We start from the raw sequence: 7,500 nt of genomic DNA on the forward strand, positions 1-7,500 counted from the left end.
AAGGAGAGAGAGAGAGAGAGAGAGAGAGAGAGAGAGAGAGAGAGAGAGAGAGAGAGAGAGAGAGAGAGAGAGAGAGAGAGAGAGAGAGAGAGATTAGGTTACGTTAGTACTCGTATATGCGAGCGTTGTGTGCGGGCATTGCGTGTGCGTTGGCTGACGTCAGCGGTCCTGTTGACGCATGCGCACGCGATTGTGCGTAAATTGAACTTAGTCCATGGATGTCACGTTTTGCCTCTCTGAGGGAGATGTCGTTTGCATCTTGCATTGGGTCTTTGCACTTGGCACGGTAGTCCACTCTTTAGGTACAGCATTGGCTGTATCCCTTACGTAGTGTGTGTAACGTGTCCTCTTTATTTATTTATTTATTTTTTATTCTTATTCTGGTTGCTGCCTGGCTGTTTTATTCACCACCACAGTAGCCCCACCTTACCCCCCCCCCCCACCTCAATTCGGTAGTGAGTTGGTTCATTTCCTGCACGTTTTTGCAAACTGTCTGGCGGCTCGCCGATGGGATGTTTGGGGTACTTCAGTTTGCGGCGCGCGTCTATTTTTGTTTGTACAGATGGTCCACTTTATTGGGGGGAATTAAAATTCGAAATTTTCAGTATCCGGAATTGTCCAAAAATCGGGGTTTAATTGCGAATATTAGAAATTTTCTGTTATTAGAAATTACTGAGAAAGAGAGTCTTCTAAAACAAAACTAGTGTTGTCCTGCCTTGATTTAAGTTAGGAAATTTAATGTCTAGATTTGGAGGGATGGGATTTTATGAACTAAATCACACTACATCAATATTTAGGGAGTAAAACACCAAGACCTTCTAGAACGTCCTAAAAAAGAAAATTCTTTTTTAGTTACTAGAAGACCAATGCTTGAAATATAAGGCTCGTTTCACACGTACCGACTTTTCGCCGTGCGCCTTCCACGACACGACGTCGTGCCCTTAAGTAACCATGGGTGTCTATGGACGCTTTCACACGTCACGACCACGTGTGAAAGTGTCTGTAGACACCTATGATTATTTGAGAACTCGACGTCGTGTCGTGGACGTGCGCACGGCGAAAAGTCGGTAGATGTGAAACGAGCCAAAGATAGATTACGACGTCGACGCGATACTGTCTAAAGAGATAGGATCATTGGTGAACTTACACTTTATTACATTTTACTTTCGTTTAAGCGGGTGTGTACAGTTATGAGTACTACATTAGCCGATTTTGTATTCTAAGTCGATCTAGTGCCTTTATGGATAGTGATGGCAGGTGGGTAAGGGACATGGGACTGCCTGGTGTGGGCCTTATGGTCTCTTGCAGTCTCTTCCATTCTTATATTCTTAAGCGTAGTTCTTGTGACCAACAGAACTCTTCCTTTGAAAAGTGGAAGGGGGGGGGGAGGTAGTTAGGGGTTCCATGTGAGAGAGGTCCAGTATGTGAAGAGTAGAAGAGGATCTTCGTTTGGTCGGCCTTATTACTCCCACACACTCCCTCTCCTTGCCCCAGGGGAGGTATCAGTGACCCTTAAGGCAGCATGTAGATAGCGAGCTCATGGCACGTGCATCTTTCATAAGAGCGGTTGTGGCAGAAAAAAAAAAAAAAAAAAAAAAAAAATAAAAATATATATATATATATATTTATATATATATAGTTGAGTTCCTCCCTTAGTCCCTTTCCTGCACTTGTGGGATTTCCTCCCCCCCCCCGTGTGCTGAATAAAACCACATGACGAGTTTATCCTTGTGTTTTGCATATTGTTCACGACATGGAACTCATGACTGTCTTTTCACATTGAGACAGAACATTCCAATGTTGAAAGAGCCCTCACTACCTAAACATCACTTGGCCAAGTGCTATGTTAGGAACATAGGGCTGATGCATTATTGAGTGTTGAGAGTCTATATAGTATAATTAAACCATGGATACTCTTCGCGAGAGTATTGTACATCGGGCCTTCCTTAACACAATTGACCCTGCTAACATGTAGTCCAACACAGATACAACAGGAAGAATAAAAGTACAAGTCATAAGCAATTTGGAAAGGTCGTTGACCCTTTTGAAGAACTGGATGATAAAAAAAAAGATGCAAACAAGTTTGGTTATGCGATCTGCGCGTGAACCATGAAAGGTCAGAGAGGCTCCGTTGCAGGTTACCTTACCTATCGAAAGGTTAACAACTTATTTCTGTCTTTTTCCATTTAAATGGTTGTATATATTTCTTATCATCATTTCTTAACACTCAAGTGCTATCCCCTTTCCTGTATTTCAGTAGATCAGCCATTTTCAGTTATTTATCATGTAATTGATAATCTTTTGTTGCTTCCACTTTTCAGTGTCGTTTCCTTCCATAGTTTTCATCCATTTGTCTTTTTTCTTTTTATTACGATTATTTCTCAAACTTTGAGTAGCGGTAGAGCGACACTTTGACGTGGGAATCGCGGTGGACCGGTGGTTAGCGTGCATGCCTTCCGTCTTGGCAGGTTACCATATTTGGTTATGCGTGACGTAATGTCGTCTCTACCGGGATTCATGGCCAGATGTGAAAACCTGTAAACGTTGATTATTAAAAAAAAAGTAGGTAATTGTCTTTCGTTTGGATCTGTTGCTTGTGGGAGTAGATTTCCATTTCCGCTGGTTGTATTCCGCCAATTTACGTTTTGTTAAATAGTATTTTGCCAAACTTCATTAGGCTATGCATTATGCCAAATTCGCATAAGTTAGTGATTTCGGTAAAACCCCGTGGGTAAGGTTAGCTTAGGTTAGGGAATTTGGCGAAATGTGAAATTGGGGGATGGGCGAAATCCACTTTGGCGAAACGAGAGCGGTTTCTTGTTCAGTTCATGGGAAGGGGTTGGAGTAGGGAAAGGGGAGAAGGGGAGGGAGAGGAGGTGTCTGGGATCTTGCGCCAATCCTCAAACCACAGGAATCGAATTCTTTGTCCACTGTTTTCGATCCGCTCCAGGTGACGACGATGACAACGACGACGAAAACGACGACGACGACGACAACGACAACGACTCGATCTCTCTCCTTTTTTTTTTCTTCGTGGGATATCCAGCTACTGTGTGACCGTGTTTCATAGAGAGGAGATTTAGAGTAGACGTGACATAAGAGCCATGTCTCCCTTTCTGTAGGGTAATTTTAGGCTTAAAGTTAATCCGACTGTACCCTAAGATAGCGAGGTAGACCATATGGCCATAGAACTCTCCTGAATGTGTTGGTCGGTGTCATATTATGCGGCTTGGCCGGAAGGGTCCATATTAAATTTGAAAGTTCAAATAACTTAATAAAAATCACCAGGCGATAGCTAGAACTTGATATAACGATCACCTTGTTAATATACGATCATAAGCTTTCGAGTCTAATGACATAAGGGAGACTTTGCTATATCCAGCAACAAGTTGCAACGGCCTTACTCTTTAAAGAAGACTTGCCACTAAAAATTTCTTCTTCGTAGTCTTTGCGGAACGAGTGTATACGTGACCTCTGTTTTATTTTGATTTTTACCCTGCCATTAGTTTATTTTGAAAAGAAAAACAAGAGAAAGGAAAAATTCAAGTCCTGACACGGTGTTTGTTTTCTGTTGACGGGTCGTGGGAAGGCTCGACGTTCTCGAGTTCGCAGCCCGATCTTATGGAAACGACCCCAATGGAAATAGGCCATGGAGGCCATTTTTGCTTATCTCTGGAATTAGGCATTGTATATTATTGTTTAGTTTGTAAATACAATATATTTTTAAACTAAAACCACCTCATCCTTTTCTTTGTGAAAACGTCACCTAACCCAGTGTTTGTTCTCGTTGTCGCCAAATTATTTTATTAACTTTGGGGAACAATAACGCGAGCACGTCAAGCCTGCATACGTAGGTGACAAAGCCTTGGGGAAGTGTTGTTTTATTGTTGATATTGTTGTTATTATGTAATTATCTTAGTGGTTGTCGTTGTTGTCGTCGTTGTTGTTATTATTATGAATTCGCTTTAGCTGTTAAATGCAATATTGTTGTTGTTATTCCTCCATTTATGGTAAGGTGCGAGTAATACCTTAGAATGTATTTATTAGATTTCAACGAAACTAGTTAACATGTTCTACCAAAGTACTTCGCTTGGGTTTCACTCAACCGCCAACCTGAAGCCGGTGTCCCGCTCGGGGTTTTAAATTTCGCGCGCCACCGAAAAACAAAATTTCGCGAAATAATATTGTTCATTGTTGTTGATTACACTAGGTCTCTCTACACGTGCTGGCACGTTATAGTAAACATTGGCAACATTTGTTGTTGCAGTAATATAATTTGTTTTGCCCCCGTGAACCCAAAACATCGAATATAGTCCATTAGAACAGTAAAAATGTCCGTGAGAATGTGAGATTGCCACAACATTGGCTCTTTCGCAGTGTGCTAAATACAGAAACGCGAAAAAACTGCCACATTTCTTTGCAGCCTCAATGTCTCAAAGAAACGTTCTCAAGAAAAACACTGAGGCGGGCGAAGTTTGGAGGAAGATAACTATGATAAGGCGTCGTGTAATTGATGGTGTTGAACTGTCTGGAGAATGAGCGAGTGTTTCATCAAGAACGTGCGCTAGGCTCGAGTAAAAACGACTTAAGTATGGTTTCATAATTTCAAACACTATCGCAGTGTACATGTTGTGTTTGGCAACATATATTCAACTGAAAGTAAGCAAAGTATTCGTTAGTTGACGAATTCACAATGGTAGTTTCGTGTGAGAATGATCTTTACCTTTATCGCCTCATCTGTACTGGTTTACGTTGCATTTCAAAGGTATGGTAAGCGTGTTAGTTTTTCTTCAGAGGTGATCCATCTATGGCCCGGCATTTCCACAAATCCGGGACCTGTTAAGTCCCAATGGTGCCGGATTAACGAGGGTCGACCTGTATTGAGATTAATTCGTGATAACCCCCCCCCTCCTCTCTCTCTCTCTCTCTCTCTCTCTCTCTCTCTCTCTCTCTCTCTCTCTCTCTCTCTCTCTCTCTCTCTCTCTCTCTCTCTCTCTCCTTCCTCTCTCTCTCTCTCTCTCTCTCTCTCTCTCTCTCTCTCTCTCTCTCTCTCTCTCTCTCTCTCTCTCTCTCTCTCTCTCTCTCTCTCTCTCTCTCTCTCTCTCTCTCTCTCTCTCTCTCTCTCTCTTCTCTTCTCTCTCTCTTCTCTTCTCTCTCTCTTCTCTCTCTCTCTCTCTCTCTTCTCTTCTCTCTCTTCTCTTCTCTTCTCTTCTCTTCTCTTCTCTTCTCTCTCTCTCTCTCTCTCTCTCTCTCTCTCTCTCTCTCTCTCTCTCTCTCTCTTTCTCTGTGTGTGTGTGTGTGTCTGTCTGGCTGTTTTTTTCATGGCCGCATATAAAGTGTAGTACGGAAACAAAAGGAATTTACCACACCAGTCTAGAACAACACTCCTAGTCTTCCGGTGACGGACTTAGAATCCAATGCTTGACTACAGTTTGCATCGTGTACGGTTGTTGATGCTCATCACTAACTCGCATAAATTTTATTTGATACAAAAAATAAGTGACAGAGAACCTTATAGTGAAGGATTCGTCCACCGCGAGAGGAAATTTAATAACACAACATATATATTGTTGAAACTAACAAACCTCAGTAAGCGTAAACAAAATATAATTGTTTTATTTGACAATATTATCCTACTTTACTGTGCTTATTGTCTGTGCGCACGTGTGTGCGCGCCCGTGTGTATGTATATGTGTACACGCACATGTACGTGTGTCCGAAGTAATGGTGTGGACTGCTGCAGGTGTGCACAGGTGTGTACAGGTGTGATACGTAGGTTCCCAGATGGGGGTGGGGGAAGTGGGGGAGAGGTGGGTGAATATGACCCACAGATTGTGTGGAGGCGTTAAGTGTCGGATATAAAAACTGAGGCAGCTATGGGTGACACAGTGATTTGATTTTCGAGCATTTTGCAGGAGTGAGGCATTGCCTCCAGTAGGTCAGAAAAGTTCTTTGGATTTTTTTTCGTTTTAGGTGTCCTCATTATACGAGTTTTTATTTATTTATTTATTTTTTTCTGCAGAGGATGGTTTAAATGTGGGCTGGCATTAATGAAATCTTGTGTGCGCGCACACACACACACACACACACACACACACACACACACACACACACACACACACACACACACACACACACACACACACACACACACACACACACACACACACACAGAGAGAGAGAGAGAGAGAGAGAGAGAGAGAGAGAGAGAGAGAGAGAGAGGAAGGAAAGGACAACTTGGCACATGCGTGTAATAGGAGACATTGGTAACCTTGCCTGAGATGCCCGTTTAACTCCACTTAATTTGTTACCTACTTCGTCTTGGTGCTATTGATTTAGGCATTTTTTTTTTATCTATTTTTTCTCACGGGGAGTTGTGATTAGATTCATGATTGGTTTCATTTGATTTTTTACTGTTTATTTATTTATTTGTTTATTTACTTATTTGTTTATTTGTTTGTTTACTTATTTTAAGAATTGTCAAGAAATATTTTGTTGAGCTAAATGTGTTGTTTGGACAGTTGGAAACTATGTGAATATCACCGGATTAGAATTTTTTTTTTGCAATCTAATAATAATTAATTTCCAAAACACACTTTATTTAAACAAAATAAACAAATAAGAACTATAACAATTTTAATATAACCGGCACACATATGTCATCAATAAGTATTTCAAGATTAACAAAATAATAAAATAGAATAAAATATAAAAATATTCTGTCATTCGGGGGGGGGGGGGCTGACCGCAGACGGCAATAGATCTTATCTGGCGGTCGCTTACAACTTCCAAGTCATCGACAGCTCCCATTGTAATTCAGGAAAATAGTAACAACGCTCATTCAAAGTAATGAGCCAAAGCTCCTGACACATCTTTGCTGTGTATAAGTTGAACGACCTGAAGGAATTGTCCAATTTGTCACACATTCCCTCTGCCGAACAAGGAACATGTTCATACAAGGATTGTTAACATTCGATGTCGTGGTGTTTAGATAGAGTTTGTGGTGTCGATTTCGAATGAGTTGATTAAATTACAAAACAGGGGGTCCCCGGTGTGAAAAGGGCCAAGAAAAACCGAGACCCCATTTTTTGGCTGCGTAAGTATGCTTAGGGCGCCACGGCTGTGTCTTAAGATTTAAACCGTAACGGTTTTAACCGTCATGGGATTGCAGAAATATTTTGGTGAAGATATTTGTCTTAAATCTTTTCGTTGCGCTCCAAGGGTGGGGGTGGCTCTTGTCTGGATGAAATCGCCTGACGTCAATGGAAGGAATAATCGAGATGGGTATGGGGTTACCTTCAGCTGAATAGAATCACCTGACGGCAGCCAAGGTAAATGCTCTAGACGTCAGTAGCTGTAATAACTGTAATTAGACATTACTTGATGGAATATATGGATCATGCACGTTGGTTCCACAAGAACGGTCATGTCCTCTTCTCAGCCGTCGTTAGCCAGAACAAAAGTTGTAAAGTACGACACTCGTCGAAAGGGATTAAGAGC

General features: G+C 41.6%; 1 protein-coding gene across 4 annotated transcripts in view; it reads left to right on the forward strand.

Moving 5' to 3' along the window:
* The window catches only part of LOC143038524 (transmembrane channel-like protein 7), a 97,261-nt gene that overhangs the window by 41,851 nt on the left and 47,910 nt on the right, over positions 1–7,500 (forward strand). The gene's annotated exons all lie outside the window — the stretch shown is intronic.

This window comes from Oratosquilla oratoria, chromosome 24 (assembly GCF_046742065.1).
Source record: "Oratosquilla oratoria isolate Oo_2021 chromosome 24, ASM4674206v1, whole genome shotgun sequence".
Taxonomy (NCBI): domain Eukaryota; kingdom Metazoa; phylum Arthropoda; class Malacostraca; order Stomatopoda; family Squillidae; genus Oratosquilla; species Oratosquilla oratoria.